General features: G+C 36.4%; 2 protein-coding genes across 2 annotated transcripts in view; one reads left to right on the top strand and one right to left on the bottom strand.

The window, feature by feature from the left end:
* LOC126911892 (uncharacterized) overlaps positions 1-11,880 on the top strand; it is a 132,706-nt gene extending 120,826 nt beyond the window's left edge. The window contains exon 2 of the mRNA XM_050701047.1: positions 11,757-11,880. The gene's annotated coding sequence lies outside the window, so the exon portion shown is untranslated. The remainder of the gene's footprint in view (positions 1-11,756) is intronic.
* LOC126911890 (uncharacterized) overlaps positions 9,019-22,597 on the bottom strand; it is a 122,078-nt gene continuing 108,499 nt past the window's right edge. The window contains exons 2-3 of the mRNA XM_050701042.1: positions 15,110-15,318; positions 9,019-9,262 (exon numbers count right to left, since the gene is read on the bottom strand). The gene's annotated coding sequence lies outside the window, so the exon portion shown is untranslated. The remainder of the gene's footprint in view (positions 9,263-15,109; positions 15,319-22,597) is intronic.

The following is a 22,597-nucleotide window of genomic DNA, read 5'->3' on the forward strand; positions in this document are numbered from 1 at the left end:
GGCCATGTCAGTCTGAAACATCCGTGGAACTTGTATATTTCATTATCAGTTTAAATGTTGATAAGAATAATCACGTGGAACGACAAATGGTACTAAGTGTTCCCACTTAGTTATTTTTGATTCGTTAATTGTTGATTCCTGAAATTGTGAGGACACAAAACATTCGTCTGTATATATTTGTCAGACTTAGAGACGAGCTCAACACTTGACTTGAAAGAAAATGCTTTCTCAACTAGTTTCTTGGCGGTTGTTCTCCGATAAACATGTAACATAAATATTTTAATCATGAAATATGTAGCGACCATTACATAAGTAGCTGTACATGGCACTACAAACTACTTGGAAATACTGAGTAAGTCTCAGCGGACGACAAAATAAAGAAAGGCGCCCCGCCTTGTGAGACATGGAACATTTATTTAGTTGGATAAACTAGCAACATCCAATTATAATAAATATACACTTGAAATATTGAAATACAACATAGAACGACAACTGCCGCCTTAAGTGAGGAAATCGTAGTTTATATAATTTGAAATGTTGACAATTGAAACATGGACTGTCCACGTAGAATACGAAAAACTGAATGTTCAACAGTTTTACTCTCACCAAAAGCGAACGGAAAAACATAGATGAAGACAATATAATTCACGCGACAAATATCGACGCACACAATTAGAACAAGTACGGTTGATGGTTTATCTATATTTAGCACTTTAACTTTCGCCACTGGCGTCTCAAGTGGGGAACGTTTGTTTGTTTAAAGCCTCAATACTATGTGGATACCAAAGTTATGAACTGGTTTCAACAATGAGTTTCTTGACGGTTGTCTTCGATGCAATCCTTACATTTCGTTCCAATACTAGTAAGTACCTATTTATAAGACTATAAACTACTCGGTAGTTCTGAGTAAGTATTCAACATCACTTGGTGAAAGTGACACAATATTATTCATAAACACTACACAGTCACAATGAAAACTGAACATTGGAACTACAAGTAGTCGTAAAATGTGGATATCGTGGAATGATAATTATATGAAGAAACATTATTCTATATGTCGGCACGTAGGTACCCGCTGTATCACTAATGCAAGCGTGACATGATCAAGCGCCAGTAAAATTCCAGCTTTGGCAGATATTTAGGCATAATCAGCAGTTTCTTGACGGTTGTGCTTCGATACATGTTCGAGCAGTGTATGTCACCACATACTACTTGGACAAACTGACTAGATAGCGCACAATGCGCGTATATATGGGGCTGCCTGTAGAAACATGTTACATAGTATATAATAATATCCAATGTATATTACTTTGTATATACGAATACTGCACATACAACGATCACTTCAATGGCGTCCTAAGAAAATGCTAGTTTATGAACACACTGATCCATAATATATGACCATGCCACCGTTTTACTTGAACTGCTATAAAATCTTCAACATTACCAAAATCTTTCATCTCATAGATTTGACAATAAGTTTCTTGACGGTTGTCTTCGATACAACTCTTGTTTAATATACCAATTACGAAACAAGGGGAGAATATTACTTGAAAATACTGATTGAGTCAACCTCATCGGGCACCATATGTGATATGGGCCTCGTTGAACAAATTCATTGGAGTTCCAACGTTTGGGGAAACAGTTGTTTGTTCACAATATATTAATATTGGCATTTATTAATTGAATATTAATATCAATATGGCGAACTGGACAAAATGTAAAGATCAAAATAATTACTTAGATAAGACAATATAATTCACGCGACAAACATCGACGCACACAACTAGAACAAACTAGTCTGTCGCTACACTACTCAACGTTTCTTACTGGTTGTCTTCGCTACAACTTTAATAAATACAATATATTTATGTCGCACGTAATTACGACAAAGACAAAGCGGGGAATCTTTGTAACTATAATCCTTTTCGGAATAATGTTGCTGTACGTATATAATGGCAATACAAAACGTTTCTTGACGGTTGTCTTTGACAAAGACCTTTTTCATATTACACACATGAAATATTGAGAGTTGGAACATAGATATTCTGTGTATAACGGCCACTTTAGTATCGTTCTAAGTGGGGAAATTGTCGTTGTACCTATATCGCATCAAGACTTTCCTAGAAATGATGACCGATGTATCTCGTATAGTAACAACATATAGACAGAAACAATACAGACAATATAATTCATACGACATATATCGACGCACACACAAGTTCGTATATAGTGAACATTTGCCATAGTAGCAGGCAGTAATATTGTCTCTGAGACATGGAACAATGCACTGGTTCTGATGGAGAGTAAATGAAATTAGATGTGGTAGTACATTTTGAACATTTCAAAGATTATATTAAGTTTCTTGACGGTTGTCTTCGATACAACGTTGACAGAACATATAGTACCTAGCTGTGTATGTGGCTACACACCGCTGTGGAATACTGACTAGGTAAGTCTCATGTCTACACAAGTAAGAGTATTATTGCCTTTTCAAAGGCAGAATATAAAACAATTATTGTAATCATTGTAACATGGATACTCCACGTAGAACGACTACGAAAATGACCATTTATTTGCCTTAGTATTAGACTTAGAAAAAATGGTTTCTCAACCAGTTTCTTGGCGGTTGTTATTCGATAAACAAGTAATATAAACATTTTAATCATGAACTATGTAGCGATCATTACATAAGTAGCTGTACATGCCACTACAAACTACTTGGAAATACTGAGTAAGTCTCAGCGGACGAGAGAATGAAGATAATCAACAAAGATAGATGAAGACAATATAATTCACGCGACAAATATCGACGCACACAATTAGAACAAGTACGGTTGATGGTTTATCTATATTTAGCACTTTAACTTTCGCCACTGGCGTCCTAAGTGGGGAACGTTTGTTTGTCTATAGCCCCCAATAACATGTAGAGAGGTCCACATTAAAGTTTCGATAAAACTTTATACAATACTTCAGGAATAGTACTAAATAAATAAATATTGCGATTTACACAACGCATTTGAAGAGCGTCTAGATTTAACTAAACTTGTAAACTGGTTTCATCAATGAGTTTCTTGACGGTTGTCTTCGATACAAGACTGATAAATACTTCGTATTATGTAAACACAGAATGCATGTGTGCCTTACCTTAAGGCATTTGGAGACATTTACAATTTCAATATTGATTTAGAACAATCGATGTGAATATTATCGAGCGCCTGAATGTACAGATACAGATCCCTCCATAGACAAGGAATGTTTCAATATTTAATCCTAAGTTCTTTATCCAATAGATAATCAGATTGTAGTTCCACATAGGACGACACTTTAATAACATTTAAAGTGCGGTGACAGTACACATCGCCTCCTGTGTGGAGTCTAATGTTAATACATTCATATTGGAATACAAACGATTCAATGTGTGGACAAAATTAGTTTTGTATGATAACAAAACTGACAAATGCTAATGATACGACCTCTTTACAATGCACACTACGAATGCCACATTTGCTACAATGCTTGCGTACGTCAGCGCAATGATGGAATAAACTATGTTACATAAAATACAGTATTGAAGCCTAATAAACAAATTAAGATACGAACCTCATATATCCCATAGTCTATCCAACAAGTTTCTTGATGGTTGTCTTCGATACAACGCTAACAATATTTTGTACAATAAGCCTCATTGTGGCTGAATGCGACATTGAAAGTGAGATGTAAAACTCTTGATAATGCCACGGAGTACCGTGGAGAATAATTCAATATTCAAAACAAATGAATATTGTGAAAGTCATGAACAACTACAAATAGTTGTAAGTGGGGAAATAGTAGTTTTATATCGCGTCAATATGTTCACAGAATACACGATACACAACGCACGACTAGAACGAGAACACATCACATGTGACTGCAACTTGTGTGCAAGCCACGCCGCGTGCAAGCAAACAATTACATCGACATGGAATGGTTTCAATGTTTCTTGTCAGTTGTCTTCTATACAACGCTATTACAACATTACAGTCTTGTAAGAAGTAGAAAATATTAGTAAGTAGCAGTCTATGAGGTGACAAACTACATACTTGGAAATACTGATTGTAAATCAGTTGTTTAATAATTGAGTTACAAACATTACAACACCCAATTGACGGGTTTAGCAACAAAGTTTCTTGACGGTTGTTCTTTGATACAACTCTCAGACAAAACGTTGAACATGAAATGTGTGAGAAATATATGTAAGTAGCTGTACATGGAGCTACAAGCTACTTGGAAATACTGAATGAGTAAATAGCATCAGGAGGTGCTCGACCACCTCGAGTATCTTGACTAGGTTTTACATTTCATAGAAGTACGAAGAAGTTTCTTGACGGTTGTCCTTCACAGAACTCTTTTACGACATTTCAATCATGAAATGTGTAGGAAATATATATAGCGAACCGTGATACATGGAATACAAGGAGTAATATCGATGCACACGGAAATACTCCATAGTGTGGTCGGACCAATAGCTGCGTTATGCTGTCGCGTAGAACGATACATAGTACATCTAGTAGAGACATTGTTGTCTGGTTTAGAAACCGCTTATACAAGAATCTTGATCTTGAACGATTGGATGTATACAGAGTATAATATAGTTTCTTGACGGTCGTCTTCGATACAAGGTTGATCGAACATAATGGTACTAAGAAGTGACAGTTATTTCAAACACCTATGTACAAAATATATACCAAAGCTCATGGCCTTGGATCATCAAACCATGAAAATGCTCAAGAAAATAAGTGACTCATAGTCAAATACTCAAAGGTCACTCAATTTTACGACACTCTCAAATATAGTTTTGTCCTTAGAAATTCTTTGTAAATGAAAGAGATTTAAGTACAACTTAAATTTGAGTACCGTTTCAGTATTCGGGCGTAAGTCAGACTGAAGTCACAACATTCACGTAACAAATATCGACGCACACAATCAGAACAAACACAAAGCCCTGTAAGTAGCTGTTTATGAGATTACAAGCTACTTGGACATACTGAGTGAGTGAACCTCATCAGACACATTGTGAGACATGGAACATTTAGTGAATTCAATATTAATACATGTTTCTGTATCGATGCAAATATTATGTTACATTGTCACATGGACTATCCACGTTGGATGACCGCTGCAATGACTGACACTATGAATTATAGTGATTATAATATCGTAACCAGAAATGGATATGTCGCAGTAAGATACATGAAACCGTGGCTTCGTCTATAAGACGCATACAAGACTGTGGATTTTTAACGTTATATTTCACAAACTATGCATTTAGTTTCTTGACGGTTGTCTTCGATACAATCCTTACATTTCGTTCCAATACTAGTTAGTACCTATTTATAAGATTACATACTACTCGGTAGTTCTGAGTGAGTATTTTTTTTTTATTCGACAAAAACTAATGGTATTCAACATCACTTTGTGAAAGTGACACAATATTATTCATAAACCTATACACTTCATTGTAACATGGATACTCCACGTAGAACGACCACTATAATGACGTCATAAGTGGGGAAACAGTTATTTTATAAACTGTGTAGGAGCAATATCTGCCCGGGTGTCATCACTGCGAAGACCGCCCGGAGGACACGGTGGAACACACGGTTGCGGTCTGCCCTGCGTGGGCTGAACACCGCCGTGCCCTCAGGGAAGTGATCGGCGACGGCGACCTCTCGCGTCCGGCTTTGGTTCAAGCCATGGTGCGGAGCGAGGGGGACTGGGATGCCGTCTCCTCCTTCTGCGAAGCAGTCATGCTAGTTAAGGAGGAGGCGGGACGCGTGAGGGAACGAACTTCCTTACGCCCCAGCCGACGCGAAAGACACTCCGGGCGTCGGGGATCGCGTGACGATCTCCGGCCACCGTAAGTGCGGGTCTGCGGACGGCGAGCAAGGGTAGCTCGCCGCCCGACCAGAACCAGACCCGTGCGTGCGGCGCGTTGCGTTCCGCGCGCGCCTTAAAGAGCCATCAGACCACCACAGATGGGGCCCAGTAGGGCTGATGCTTAATCCGGAGCTGCGGACAACCTAGCGGGTTTACCGGGGCTCCGGCTCGACAAGCAGGAGTAGGAACGGGGTGGTTTTTAGTCAGTAAGAGTCTGACACTCCCTCTCGCTTTGCCCTGGCGAGAGAAGTCATTGGATGATTTTCCCCCCTGAAAAAAAAAAAAAGGAGCAATATCTCATTATTGACAATTGTAGCTGAATGAGCTTTGTAACACACTGTGCGTTTCATTTCATTGCGTTTTGCCATAAAGTGGTAAAGTAGTAATCATGAATTAACAATATGGAAACATCAATATTGTTTGTATGTGTGTGTACGCAATGTATGCAAGGAGTTATGTAGTATTATTCAGGTACTATACCTCAAGGCTCAATATCTATATATATGTTATGTATTGTTCTAAATCATTGCACTAAACATCGACACACACAGCTAGAACAAGCACACACCCCGTGCACTGAACTTGCTGGTAGAACATTGGTATATTGTATTGGTAAGTTAAACACATTAACTATATTGGAAATTATGTTTAATTCGTGAGAAATATACAATGACCACGTAGAACGAGAAACAGTTGTAAGTGAAGAAATTATTGTTTTACATCTCCTCTTGAGGTCCCAGAATAAGACGATACCAGTATTCTTATGGAACACTGTTTGTATCACATTAATGAACACAATATTGTCACGTTTGACTGATGTATAAAGTTACAAATACGCTTCATGCACATTTCATGGGAAGATGATATATTTATTACAACAAGGCATTGCAATTAAAGAGGCGTTATGTAGAGAAAAAACGATACAATCTGATTGAACTGCTAGACTGGCCAAAGAGTTTCTTGACGGTTGTCTTCGATACAATTGTATGCTTGAATGTATTTACGACATGGAATATAACACATGATTATTGATTATTTAAATTTCAATATAAAATATTCCTGAGAAACATATTATTTGCGCACACAATGCAACAATACTGACCGCACTCTTAAACTGTGAAGAGACAATTGCAAGTCTTTGTGTCGCGAAGTTTAATTTCCAAACAGTTTCTTGACGGTTGTCTTTTATACAACTTTAGAAAATATCCACATTATGTAAATACGAAGGAAACATGTAAGTAGCTGTCTATAGCAATACAAGCTCTATACATGGAAATACTGATTACGTACATCTCATTGGACACGTATAATGATAATGTAAGGGCGTGCTTCACAATATCTGAACAGCCACGAAACCAGACCGATAACTAACTTCATCATCATCATCATCAGCCTATAGCAGTCCACTGCTGGACATAGGCCTCCCCAATTGTTCGCCACTTTGCTCTATCACTCGCGACACCAACTTAGACAGAGATAATATTATTCACGCGACAAATATCGACGCACACATTAGAATAATCACGAAGCTTGTTTAATCAGATAGAGCACAAAATGATTGTTTTATTTGTTGTATTTCTTGTTCAGTATGTTGCACAGACTAACTCGACTAAAGACAAGAGACTTACTCGACGGTTGTATTCCGATACACATCTTATACAACACTTTGATCATGAAATATGTAGGAATCTACAAGTAGCTGGACATGACTCCACAAACTACTTGGGAATACTAAGACACATCGGGCCACTGAGTGAGGAAATGTGCCCCAAACGTTTTCAATATTAATTCACATGTTTATAACATAAAATAGAAATGTCACGTAGAATAGTTTTTGAATGTAACAATAGTTAGTCCTTAATAGTTTCCGGACACGAGTTTCTTGACGGTTGTTCCTCGACAGAACTCATATACAATACTGGTAAGACAAATATCGACGCACACAGTTAGAACAAGCACGGCGGACGGTACATTGTTAAATAACTTTGAATAAGTGGGAAGTTACAAATATTCTTGTAGTCTGAATATTCGTATTTGTATACATTCTCTGCGTATATGTATAGCTATGTAACATGTTTATATAAAGATGTCACGAATGTATTTGTAGTTTCTTGACGGTTGTCTTCTATACAACGCTTTTACAATATTATTATATCAAACATGAAAGAAGTAGAAAATATTTGTATGTATAATAGCAGTGTATGAGGTGACAAACTACATACTTGGAAATACTGATTGAGTAAACCTCATCGGACATCATCTGACACCTTTAAGGTAACCTTTAATAAACCATTACATTTGCTAACTTTTGATAACTTCAGTAACAGGACATATCTCTCATCTATTCCTATTCTTACATCACATAGTTTCTTGCTGGTTGTCTTCGATACAAAACTGAGGTGCGAGGCTTGGTCTTGTTTACAGAATGTTTTTGATGTATAATGTTTACTTGTTCTTAAACGTTGCAAGGAATATTCCCTAGTACTTAGTAAGTGTCAAGTATACAGGGTTGTCAAGTTCGAGTAAAATTCAATGTTTGAGACCATACAACAAACGACACAGTACCTTTATCAAAACCAAGTTCAATGAACTTTCATTGTCTGTCATGAAAGTAACTACCTACAATCTTTGTGAATGGTGGACAATTGACAACATTAAGGACAATTGTGTTTCTTGATGGTTGTATTCGATACAACTTTAGACAATATTCGTATTATAATATGAACACGAAAGTAACAAATTATTGTTTTGTAAGTTGTAGTTACCTACCAACTGTTTAGATATACTGACACATTATGTAATTGTTATAGATTTCATTAATATGTGCAGAAATAGTAGTAAATTCATAATATATCATTTATTCTTAACCAACACCTCTGGTGCCTGAATGTAGTGCTTCCTTCTAAGACATGAAACATTATTTAGAAAATTCATTGGTTGTACAGTTATGATTGATCCAACAATGAAGAACAAAGAGTATATTTGTCGGGAATAATCCCGATCCGATTAAACAAATATTGTTTTACTAATGAAGAAATAAACTTGCCTGCTAGCTTCACGAACTAATGAGCTTTTTGACGGTTGTCTTCGATACAAGGTTGTTCGAACATAATGGTACTAAGAGGTGACAGTTATTTCAAACATCTGCTTAACTTCGATAATTTGAGGATTAGAATCCCAAAAAAATAACTACATCATAGTTAAATAATCGAGGACAAGGGAGTTTCTTGACGGTTGTATTCAATACAAATGTATGCTTGAATGTGTTTACCCTTGTCTGTCAGTGCTATAATGTTTTAGTTTTAATTCACTGCGGTTGTCTTATTGGACAAGCGGTGTCAACCTAGCTGATACTATCGTCTGAACAATGTTTCAAATACAATCGAGTTTCTTGACGGATTTTCTTCGGTATACACGGTCGGCGATAACGACAAACCGAAGGTTCAACAAATGTAGTTTCTTGACAATCGTCTTTGTCAATACTTGGACAAATATATCGTATCAACAAGCTACATAGTCACAAACACTGATTGAGTAAACCTCATCGGACACCTTACGTGACGTAATGGAAACAATCTAGACAATGTTCAATATTTAATACATATTGATATATCACATTGAGTATTTAACAAACGTGAGGCCTTTGGATTCAGGACATGAACATGGAAACATTAAATACAATATAATTCACGCGACAAATATCGACGCACACAATTAGAACAAGCGCGGTTGTCACTAGCACATTAGTTGACTGTCTTCGACACAACTTTATATATGTTGTCTTCGCTACAACTCTCTTACAATATTTCAAATGAGAGGAAAATATTTGTAAGTAGTAGTCTACAAGGTGACAGACTACACACTTGGAAGTAGGTACTGATTGAGTACCTTATCGGGAAAATTCATTGAATTTCCAAAATTTACTGTCCACTTACAACACAGACAAAGACAAAGCGAGGAATGCTTTATAACTGTAATCCTATTTGGGGTACAACACAAATCCATAATATTATTATGTATATTGGCAATACAAAACGTTTCTTGACAGTGGTCTTCGATACAACTTTAATTCACGTATTAGTTAAATACGTGAAACATTATTTAGCAAATTCATATATTTTAAGTCAATAATGTGAATGTGCTAACACACTCATTAAAACATTGAGCACAGATTAGAAAGACAGTGCAGTGAATGCACCATAATGTTCTAAGAGTCATTTTGAGTATATTTTGATTAGTGGAGTTTCATGCTGGCTGTATTCGATACAACATTAGAAAATGTTCGTATTACATGAATACGAAGGAAATATTAGTTAGTAGTCCTTTATTAGACCACCAACTATTCGGATATAGGAACATAATTATCAACATGCCACATTAAACCAGTTAATATAACACATGGGATACAATTTCAATTTCAAATTATAATCAGAATCGCAAACAGTGACATGATATCGTGGGAATTACCAATCGTTCATATTGGAAATACTGTCAGTCTGGCAAGTATTAATATAGCAGACCGGCCCCCATATAAGAAAAACAAAGGCGAATATGACGTAACCACTTATTGAGCATGTATAAACATCGACACACACAGCTAGAACTAGCAGACTCCCCGTGTACTAAACTGACTTGTTGCACAGTGGTACAACAGCAACAAGTAATGAAACTGTACTCTATACACTCGAGGCAGAAGCAATCGCCATCAGCTATATCGGAGCTGTCAGTAAACGGGAACACTACATTGTAAGAACTGCTGAACATTAAGTAAATACCGACGAGTCAGTAATTACAGCCATAATAAATAGACAAGTATTGTTCTACTGTGGTTCTTTTAACCAAAAAAAGTGGGAAACGATATTTAGGTACTCCAGTTGACGAGAACTAGTTTCTTGACGATTGTCTTAAGTTTCGTATTATTTAAATACGTAGGAAACATTTGAGACTGCAAACTAATTGCAGGTACTGACTAGGTCATGTCAGTCTGAAACATCCGTAGAACTTGTATATTTCATTATCAGTTTAAATATTGATAGGAATGACCACGTACTAGTAGAACCATTAGCTGACTTTTAGAGAATTAAAAGAAGGCATGCGCAAACATTGTAAACATCGACACACACAGCTAGAACAAGCACACACCCCGTGCACTGAACTTGCTGGTAGAACATTGTACTAGACGTTGTACTAACGTTAGCACTTGTCGTAGTAAACAGAGCACACGAGTGACTCCACTCGTACAATAAGTCTCATCACACCTGCATGTGGCATTGGAAGTGAGACGTGGAACGTTTAATGACGTCATAACCAGGGAAACTCGTGTTTATTTTCACATTGACATGTTCCTTGTCTAAGAAATATATAAAGACAATATAATTCACGCGACATATATCGACGCACACATTAGAACAAGCGCGGTTGTCACTAGCACATTGCTTGACTGTCTTCGACACAACTTTGTATATTTACGTAACCACTTGCACATACTGACTAGGTAAGTCTCAATGCGCCCGAATGCGGGCACGACTTCTGAGACAAGAAACATTTCACACATCCATACATTGTGTTTGTATTTATACTCCTTTATGGAGAAATACTACCGACTGCAGTATTTTGGAACTTTAGCCGCTGATCATGCGAAAGCACGCGCAAAATATGTTTCTAGATATAGACACATACAGTAATAGAAAACATTTTTGGAAATGACTGTAATATCAATATAGACTATATTTGTTACATGGACATACGCAGATACATAAGTTTCTTGACGGTTGTGTTCAATACGATACAACTCTCTTACAATATTTCAAATGAGAGGAAAACACACTTGGAAGTAGGTACTGATTGAGTACCTTATCGGGAAAATTCATTGAATTTTCAAAATTTACTGTCCACTTACAACACAGACAAAGACAATGCGGAGAATGCTTCATAACTATACTCCTATTTGGAATAATGTTGCTGTACGTACATATATAATGGCAATACAAAACGTTTCTTGACGGTTGTCTTTGATGTAACATATTTTATCTTAATACATATTTCATATCACATGAAATACTGAAAAGGATATCTTGTGTAGAACGACCGTAGAGCAGCATCCTCCTCCTCAGTCGTACATTCTTGACAGAATGCTCGTGGTTGACAATGATGCATTTTCCCTGGATATCGTAGCTCTCGCGATGCACCTCCACTTGTTAATGTCTTCACCCGTAACCCTGGTCACGGGTTCCGCGTTATACCCCGCAGGACTGGGTCCCTGCTGAACTTTGCCATCTACACACTCCGGCCTACTGAAGTGTAAGATGCCCACCCCCGCGACATGGACGCGCCAGACAGGAATTGCCCAAGTGAAGAGTAGAGAAGGTGACTCTACTCCCCCCAGGGCCGAGTTAATGGGCGTGTATTATCCCACACCCAAAGGCTTAACACTACCACTACTACAAATATAAATAAAACAACATTCAGTTGTTGTATCTTGTAAATATTAATTCTAGAATACATTTATGTACTCGCCATTACAGGGAATTTTGTCTGTATGAAATATATTTTATTTAAAAGATACATCAACATTACACAGTTCATCATTCCAATACAAATATAAAACAATTGATGTCATGTCAATGACGTCAGAGCCGAAATGACAAGGACAGAAACATGTATGTTATTGTTGTCTCTTTTTAATGGAGATGTAGAATTACCTTTAGTCTCTAGCGATGATTTACATAACAGTACAATGAAGTTTCTTGATAGTTGTCTTCGATACAACTCTTTTACAATATTTCAATCATGAAATGAGGGAAAATATTCAAGTAACCCTACAATGTAGATTATTTAAAGAGTTCCTTAATGGTTGTCTTCGACACAATTCTTATGTTTTAAACATAAGTGGGATATATCAAAGTGTAGTTGTTTGTGAGACTACAAACTACTTGGAAATACCGAGTTATATAATATGGAATACTTTAATATTGCAGGACAACCAATGAAAGCATAATTATAATTGACTCTTGTTCTAGGATAACGAGTTTCTTGACGGTTGTCTTTGATGTAACTCTTACAAGAGTGTCGGAACTACAATGTTCCACTTTACTTGTGAACATACATTATTGCTTACTTCGTTCGTTATTGAAATAAAATATTTCGAGAGACATTTCACAATTGTCGAAATATTGTTACAGCATTAAGTATTGGTACCTATATCAACTGGTTTCTTGCCGGTTGTCCTCGATACAAGTATGACACGTGTTTCATACAATAGAACTAATATGTTCACAGGAAACATTCAGTACAATTTAATATATATTTCAATGGAATATTTGTCGGGATTAATCCCGATTAAAGTCAAATATATTGCTTTACTAATGAAGAAGTAAACTTGTCTGCTATCTTCACGATCTAATGAGTTTCTTGACGGTTGTCTTCGATACAACGCTTTTACAATATTTCAATCACGAATTAAGTAGAAACATATTTTGTAGTTGCAGTGAGGTAACAAGCTACATAATTCGGAAATACCGATGGGGTACACCGCATCGGGCACATTATGCCACATTCCCACTTCATACATTTTTTAATAAATTCATTAACAACATTAAATATTGTTATTTGAAACATGGATACACCATGTAGACCGACAATGTGATGACGTCATAAATAGAGAAACAGTTGCTTGTTCTGAACAAGCTCCTGTATGGAGAAATACTATCGAATACATTAGTATCGGGATACAAAGATATTAATTTACTGCTAAAGTGTATTTGGCAAAACAATTGACGAAGAAAAGTTAACATTTACAAAGACAATATAATTCACGCGACATAATATCGACGCACACATTAGAACAAGCGCGGTTGTCACTAGCACATTGCTTGACTGTTGTCTTCGATACAACTTTGGAATTATTCGTCCTACGCAATTATGAAGAAATCATTACATCACACAACGGAACAATATTGACGTAAATGCCATTTCATGAAATACAAAATTGCGTGTCTTCGTGTCGCGAAGTTTAATTTCCAAACAGTTTCTTGACGGTTGTCTTTTATACAACTTTAGAAAATATCAACATTATGTAAATACGAAGGAAACATGTAAGTAGCTGTCTATAGCAACACAAGCTCTATACATGGAAATACTGATTACGTACATCTCATCTGACACCTTTAAGGTAACGTTTAATAAACCATTACATTTGATCACTTTTGATAACTTCAGTAACAGGACATATCTCTCATCTATTCCTATTCTTACATCACATAGTTTCTTGCTGGTTGTTTTCGATACAAAACTGAGGTGCGAGGCTTGGTCTTGTTTACAGAATGTTTTTGATGTATGTATAATGTTTACTTGTACTTAAACGTTGCAAGGAACATTCCCTAGTACTGAGTAAGTACCAAGTATACAGGGTGTCAAGTTCGAGTAAAATTCATCCTTTATCAAAACCAAGTTCAATGAACTTTCATTGTCTGTCATGAAAGTAACTACCTACAATCTTTGTGAATAGTGGACAATTGACAACATTAAGGACAATTGTGTTTCTTGATGGTTGTATTCGATACAACTTTAGACAATATTCGTATTATATGAACACGAAAGTAACATATTATTTTGTAAGTGGCAGTTAACTACCAACTGTTTAGAAATACTGACACATTATGTAATTGTTATAGATTTCATTTCAATTTCTATCATTTATTCTTAACTAACACCTCTGGTGCCCGAATGTAGTGCTTCCTTCTAAGACACGATGCATTATTTAGAAAATTTTAGAAAATTCATTGGTTTTACAGTTATGTTTGATCCAACAATAAAGAACAAAGAGTATATTTGTCGGGAATAATCCCGATCCGATTAAACAAATATTGTTTTACTAATGAAGAAGTAAACTTGTCTGCTAGCTTCACGAACTAATGAGTTTCTTGACGGTTGTCTTCGATACAAGGTTGATCGAACATAATGGTACTAAGAGGTGACAGTTATTTCAAACATCTGCTTAATTTCGATAATTTGAGGATTAGAATCCCAAAAAAATAACAACATCATAGTTAAATAATCGGGGACAAGGGAGTTTCTTGACGGTTGTATTCAATACAAATGTATGCTTGAATGTGTTTACCCTTGTCTGTCAGTGCTATAATGTTTTAGTTTTAATTCACTGCGGTTGTCTTATTGGACAAGCTGTGTCAACCTAGCTGATACTATCGTCTGAACAATGTTTCAAATACAATCGAGTTTCTTGACGGTTTTTCTTCGGTACACACGGTCGGCGATAACGACAAACCGAAGGTTCAACAAATGTAGTTTCTTGACAATTGTCTTTGACAATACTTGGACAAATATATCGTATCTACAAGCTACATAGTCACAAACACTGATTGAGTAAACCTCATCGGACACCTTACGTGACGTAATGGAAACAATCTTTTTTTTTTTTTTTTTTTCTTTTAAAGAAACGTTGCCCCACATTAGGATTATCTCCTGTGTCGTGGGTGCGTTTACAAACATACAAGTTCACATGCACATGATACCCAGACCCGAAACAACAATTTGTGGATCACACAAAGAGTTGCTCCGTGCGGGAATCGAACCCGCTACCCGTTGCGCGGCAGCCAGTTGCCCAGCCACCGCACCAACCGTGCAGTCTATGCTATCTATGCAATGTTCAATATTTAATACATATTGATATATCACATTGAGTATTTAACAAACGTGAGGCCTTTGGACACAAGCCCTTATCGTACAAACTTCATTAGATTTAATACAATATAATTCACGCGACAAATATCGACACACACAATTAGAACAAGCGCGGTTGGCACTAGCACATTGCTTGACTGTCTTCGACACAACTTTGTATATGTTGTCTTCGATACAACTCTCTTACAGTAGTTCAAACGAGATGAAAATATTTATAAGTAGTAGACTACAAGGTGACAGACTACACACTTGGAAGTAGGTACTGATTGAGTATCTTATCGGGAAAATTAATTGAATTTCCAAAATTTACTGTCCACTTACAACACAGACAAAGACAAAGCGAGGAATGCTTTATAACTGTAATCCTATTTGGGGTACAACACAAATCCATAATATTATTATGTATATTGGCAATACAAAACGTTTCTTGACAGTGGTCTTCGATACAACTTTAATTCACGTATTAGTTAAATACGTGAAACATTATTTAGCAAATTCATATATTTTAAGTCAATAATGTGAAAGTGTTAATACACTCATTAAAACATTGAGCACAGATTAGAAAGACAGTGCAGTGAATGCACCATAATGTTCTAAGAGTCATTTTGAGTATATTTTGATTAGTGGAGTTTCATGCTGGCTGTATTCGATACAACATTAGAAAATGTTCGTATTACATGAATACGAAGGAAATATTAGTTAGTAGGAAATATTAATCAGTGATTGATATCGTGGGAATTACCAATCATCCATATTGGAAATACTGTCAGTCGGACAAGAATTAATTTAGCAGACCGGCTCCGGAATGTGAAAAAAAAATATCAACGTAAATATGACGTAACCACTTATTCAGCATGTATAAACATCGACACACACAGCTAGAACTAGCAGACTCCCCGTGTACTAAACTGACTTGTTGCACAGTGGTACAACAGCAACAAGTAATGAAACTGTACTCTATACACTCGAGGCAGAAGCAATCGCCATCAGTTATATCGGAGCTGTCAGTAAACGGGAACACTACATTGTAAGAACTGCTGAACATTAAGTAAATACCGACGAGTCAGTAATTACAACCATAATAAATAGACAAGTATTGTTCTATTGTGGTTCTTTTAACCAAAAAAAGTGGGAAACGATATTTAGGTACTCCAGTCGACGAGAATTAGTTTCTTGACGGTTGTCTTCGATACAACTTGTAAAGTTTCGTATTATTTAAATACGTAGGAAACATTTGAGACTGCAAACTAATTGCAGGTACTGACTAGGTCATGTCAGTCTGAAACATCCGTGGAACTTGTATATTTCATTATCAGTTTAAATATTGATAGGAATGACCACGCGAAACGACATTTTTTATTATATACAAATAAATGATCTGTTTGTAGTCGGATGGTAACAAAATAAGAGGGGAAACTTAAGTACACTCATAATCACTCAATAAGTTTCTTGATAGTTGTCTTTCGATACATATTACTGTATTACATGAAATGTTGAGATATTACACATGGATATTCCGGAATGAGGACTTTAATGGCGTAGCTTACACCATCCGTCATAAGGCATTGAAAACAGTTGTCTTCAATACAACGCTTTTACAATATTTCAAACATAAAATGAAGGAAACATTGTAAGTAGCAGTTTATGCCACTATAGTACTATAAACTACTTGGACATACAAAGTCAGTCTCATCGAGCGCCTGAATGCGGAGTTGAGACGTGGAATATTTCAAACATCATACAATTTCAATTACTCTCCTAGAGACGTCATATCTGACCACCTTCATCACAACATTAAGGTCAATTGTGTTTCTTGATGGTTGTATTCGATACAACTTTAGACAATATTCGTATTATATGAACACGAAAGTAACACATTATTTTGTAAGTGGCAGTTAACTACCAACTGTTTAGAAATACTGACACATTATGTAATTGTTATAGATTTTAACTACATGTGCAAAAAAGTTAGACTGAAGTCACAACATTCACGTAACAAATATCGACGCACACAATCAGAACAAACACAAAGCCCTGTAAGTAGCTGTTTATGAGATTACAAGCTACTTGGACATACTGATTTATAAACACCACATTGTGTGTGAGACTTTGTTGACGGCAGTTCTTCAATAGAAACATCATAATTTGACATATAGTATGGACATTTATAAAGACACAAACTACATACTTGGAAATACCGACTAGGTAAGGTGTCTTGTGATACATGGAACGTTTAACAAATCCATGGAGTATTGAGAAATCAAACATGGATATATCACACGCAAATAAGCGTCAGTTAGATAATATTTGAAATGTTTTAAACGCATCGGTTTTTATTGTGTATACAATATTGTGTCACAGTCATATTATGTCGCAAGCATTAAATATCGATACACAATTAGAACAAACAAGTCCATTGTAAAATATGTATTACTATTCAATTCGTTCCTTGACTGCAGTTTTTGATACAACTAGAATACATATTCCCGTAGTACATTAAACATATTGAAAAGGATATCTTGTGTAGAACGACCGTAGAGCAGCATCCTCCTCCTCAGTCGTACATTCTTGACAGAATGCTCGTGGTTGACAATGATGCATTTTCCCTGGATATTGTAGCTCTCGCGATGTGCCTCCACTTGTTGCGGTCTTCACCCGTAACCCTGGGCACGGGTTCCGCGTTATACCCCGCAGGACTGGGTCCCTGCTGAACTTCGCCATCTACACACTCCGGCCTACTGAAGTGTAAGATGCCCACCCCCGCGACATGGACGCGCCAGACAGGAATTGCCCAAGTGAAGAGTAGAGAAGGTGACTCTACTCCCCCCAGGGCCGAGTTAATGGGCGTGTATGATCCCACACCCAAAGGCTTAACACTACCACTACTACAAATATAAAAAAAAACAACATTCAGTTGTTGTATCTTGTAAATACTAATTCTAGAATACATTTATGTACTCCCCATTACAGGGCATTTTGTCGTTATGAAATATATTTTATTTAAAAGATACATCAACATTACACAGTTCTCTTCTCACTCGGACACATTTTACATAGTACAAAGTAAGTTTGTGTTAAAACTACTAGAGTACATAAATACTTTACATTTTGCGAAAAAAAAAAAAATCATGACAAATATTTTTATGAAGAAAAGTTACTTTCCATACATTTTGACGCATGTCACACAGAGACAAGACTAATTTCCATTATGTACGTTTAACAAAAAACAAATGACGTGTCAGTGACGTCATGCACAAAATGACAAGGACAGAAACATCGCATTCTCTTTCTAAATCCATTTACTGAACTTTCTTCCTTCTAATACAAATAAAAAACAATTGACATGTCAAAGACGTCAAACCCGAAATGACAAGGATAGAAACATTCATATCATCGTTGTCTCTTTCTAAATTTCTCTTTTGTCTTTCGATACAATTTCAACAATATTTTGTATTGTAATTCATAATGGACATGAATCCGGTAATTATTGTCTTTTCAGTTTGAGAAAATATTAGATTCTTTAAGACAATATGTTCTTTCGTCCAATTTCCACGCTCTACAATAATAGGGTGGATTATTAATTTTTATTTTAATGTCGGTCTTGTAGATCATTTTAAATTATTTACTTATGGAAACAAATACTTTCAACGATATATCGATTTGAAATAATTATCGCGTGACGTCACTTCAATGTACATTTTAGACGTAAAAATTACGTAAACTTTAATTCGTTTTATCTTCTTATCTTATACGATAAAATATCAAAATACATGTCTTATATTTTTCCATTTCCTAACTGACGGACAAAATAGATTTTAAATGTTCATACCCCGTCACCATCTCTATTACGATTAAGTAGAAAAACCTTCAGAAGAACCTACAACAGAACATTTTATTGAATACATAATTTAATGAAATTTCTTGACGGTTGTCTTCGATACAACTCTTTTACAATATTTCATACAAGTAACCCTACAATGTAGATTATTTAAAGAGTTTCTTAATGGTTGTCTTCGACACAATTCTTAAGTAGATTAGTTATTTGTGAGACTACAAACTACTTGGAAATACTGAGTTATATAATATTGAATACTTTAATATTGCGGAACCAAGACCACGATTCAGACAATGAAACACATCAAAGAACTTCTTGGAAAAGGAGAGATAATCAGTCTCGACACACACAGCCAGAACTAGCACACACCGCGTGCACTGAACTTGCTGGTAGAACATTGTACTAGACGTTGTACTGACACCAACACCAGTATCTACCTTACTACCGCACAGGACTCGGGACTGACTCAACATTCAGTAAATAGCAACGCACACAACTAGAGAACTAGCAATATAATGCAATGAGCGCTACAACGTGGCATCACAATGAAGGCGATTCTAACTTGACGCCCGTCTTTAAGGTTTGTTGTTCGGGAATGGGGATGGGGAAGATTGGGAAGGGGGGAATTGGGCTTTCGGTAACCCCACTCACACAACGTAACACAACGCAAGCGTTGTTTCACGAATAATCATAATTCCGAAGAATGATTATATAAAGGTCACACGAATGTATTTGTAGTTTGTTGACGGTTGTCTTCGATACAACACTCATGTTGTAATCATACAACATGTAGGAAAGAGTAGTAAGTAGCTGGAGCCACCGACTACTTGGAAATACTAACTAGGAAACACTACAACATGTAGGTATTTGAAGTCTGGATGACACAAGTGACACAGACTTAATATTTGGTTACTCTTCGGCAGATCCCTTATATACTGATTGTGTAATATATAGAAACGATCTGTGTGTAGTCGAATGGTAACAAAACAAGAGGGGAAACTTAAGTACACTCATAATCACTCAATAAAGTTTCTTGATAGTTGTCTTTCGATATATATTACTGTATTACATGAAATGTTGAGATATTACACATGGATATTCCGGAAAACACATCACTGAGAAATATGGTTCATTAGAGAACTTCACTTCTTTACTTTACTAGGGAATATTTAAGAAATGCATTGGATTTCCAGTATTTTACTCTGCGCTCGACGCTTGCTTTAAACGCATGCCTCTACTACGAGACACGTCTGCTACGCAGGCACGCCCCGCCCACATCTCGTAGCTCTGTCTGCTACGCGGTAGAGCTACGCCGTAGTACTTCACATACTGAGTTACCGCTATAACTAGAAATGAAACGGTAATCATACGTTCACTTTATACTCTCTGTGTTTCTTGACGGTTGTCTTCGATACAACGCTTGTGTAATATACCAATTACGAAACAAGGGGAGAATATTACTTGAAAATACTGATTGAGTCAACCTCATCGGGCACCATATGTGTCCACCATATGTGTCAATACAACATACTAATACTATAATGTTTTAGTTTTAATTCACTGCGGTTGTCTTCTTAGACAAGACATGTTAACTTGGCTGACACTATAGTGTAAAGAATTAATCAAATACAATTGAGTTTCTTATAATAATTTTTATTATTTATTGTTGTTGAATGTAGTTCTTTACAGAATGAGCAAATAGCATCAGTAGGTGCTCGACCACCTCGAGAATCTTGACTTAGTTTTACATTTCATAGAAGTACGAAGAAGTTTCTTGACGGTTGTCCTTCACAGAACTCTTTTACGACATTTCAGTCACGACATGTGTAGGAAATATTTATTTGTAGCGGACCGTGAGACATGGAATACAAATAGTACAGAAATATGTTCTGTATTACATTAAATGTTTACAAATTACACAATACGTGGTTATACTGGACACCTGGAAGTAGTACTTTAATGGCGTGCTAATATATATCGTGGTCATATATTCACACAAAAAGCTATTAAGAACACTTTTAACTGTGTCAAATTGAAACGGGACGACAACACACCCCACACTTCGTAATCATAGATAAAGACAATATAATTCATACGACATATATCGACGCACACAATTAGAACAAACACAACTTAGCTCATTGCTTAACGGTTGTCTTCGATACAACTTTGGAAGTATTCGTCCTACGCAAATATGAAGAAATCATTACATCACATCTAGCGACTGGAAGTGGAGGCTGACTTTAGCGGGACATTACTGTTTTAATCATTTCAGTAACACGTATTTCATCGAGGAGTTTCTTGACGGTTGTTATTCGATGTAATGATACATCGAATAACTAATATTTTGTCTTAATACATATTTCATATCACATGAAATACTGAAAAGGATATCTTGTGTAGAACGACCGTAGTGCAGCATCCTCCTCCTCAGTCGTACATTCTTGACAGAATGCTCGTGGTTGACAATGATGCATTTTCCCTGGATATCGTAGCTCTCGCGATGTGTCTCCACTTGTTGTGGTCATCACCCGTAACCCTGGGCACGGGTTCCGCGTTATACCCCGCAGGACTGGGTCCCTGCTGAACTTCGCCATCTACACACTCCGGCCTACTGAAGTGTAAGATGCCCACCCCCGCGACATGGACGCGCCAGACAGGAATTGCCCAAGTGAAGAGTCGAGAAGGTGACTCTACTCCCCCCAGGGCCGAGTTAATGGGCGTGTATGATCCCACACCCAAAGGCTTAACACTACCACTACTACAAATATAAATAAAACAACATTCAGTTGTTGTATATTGCAAATACTAATTCTAGAATACATTTATGTACTCGCCATTACAGGGCAGTTTGTCTGTATGAAATATATTTTATTTAAAAGATACATCAACATTACACAGTTCTCTCCTCATTCGGACATATTTTACATAGTACAAAGTAGGTTTGTCTTAAAACTACTAGAGTACATTAGTACTTTATTAAAAAAATCATGACAAATATTTTAATGACGAAAACTTACTTTCCCATACATTTTGACGCATGTCACACAGAGACAAGACTAATTTCCATTATGTACGATTAACAAAAAACAAATGACATGTCAGTGACGTCATGCACAAAATGACAAGGACAGAAACATCGTA

This window comes from Spodoptera frugiperda, chromosome 19, assembly GCF_023101765.2.
Source record: "Spodoptera frugiperda isolate SF20-4 chromosome 19, AGI-APGP_CSIRO_Sfru_2.0, whole genome shotgun sequence".
NCBI classification, from domain to species: Eukaryota; Metazoa; Arthropoda; class Insecta; order Lepidoptera; family Noctuidae; genus Spodoptera; species Spodoptera frugiperda.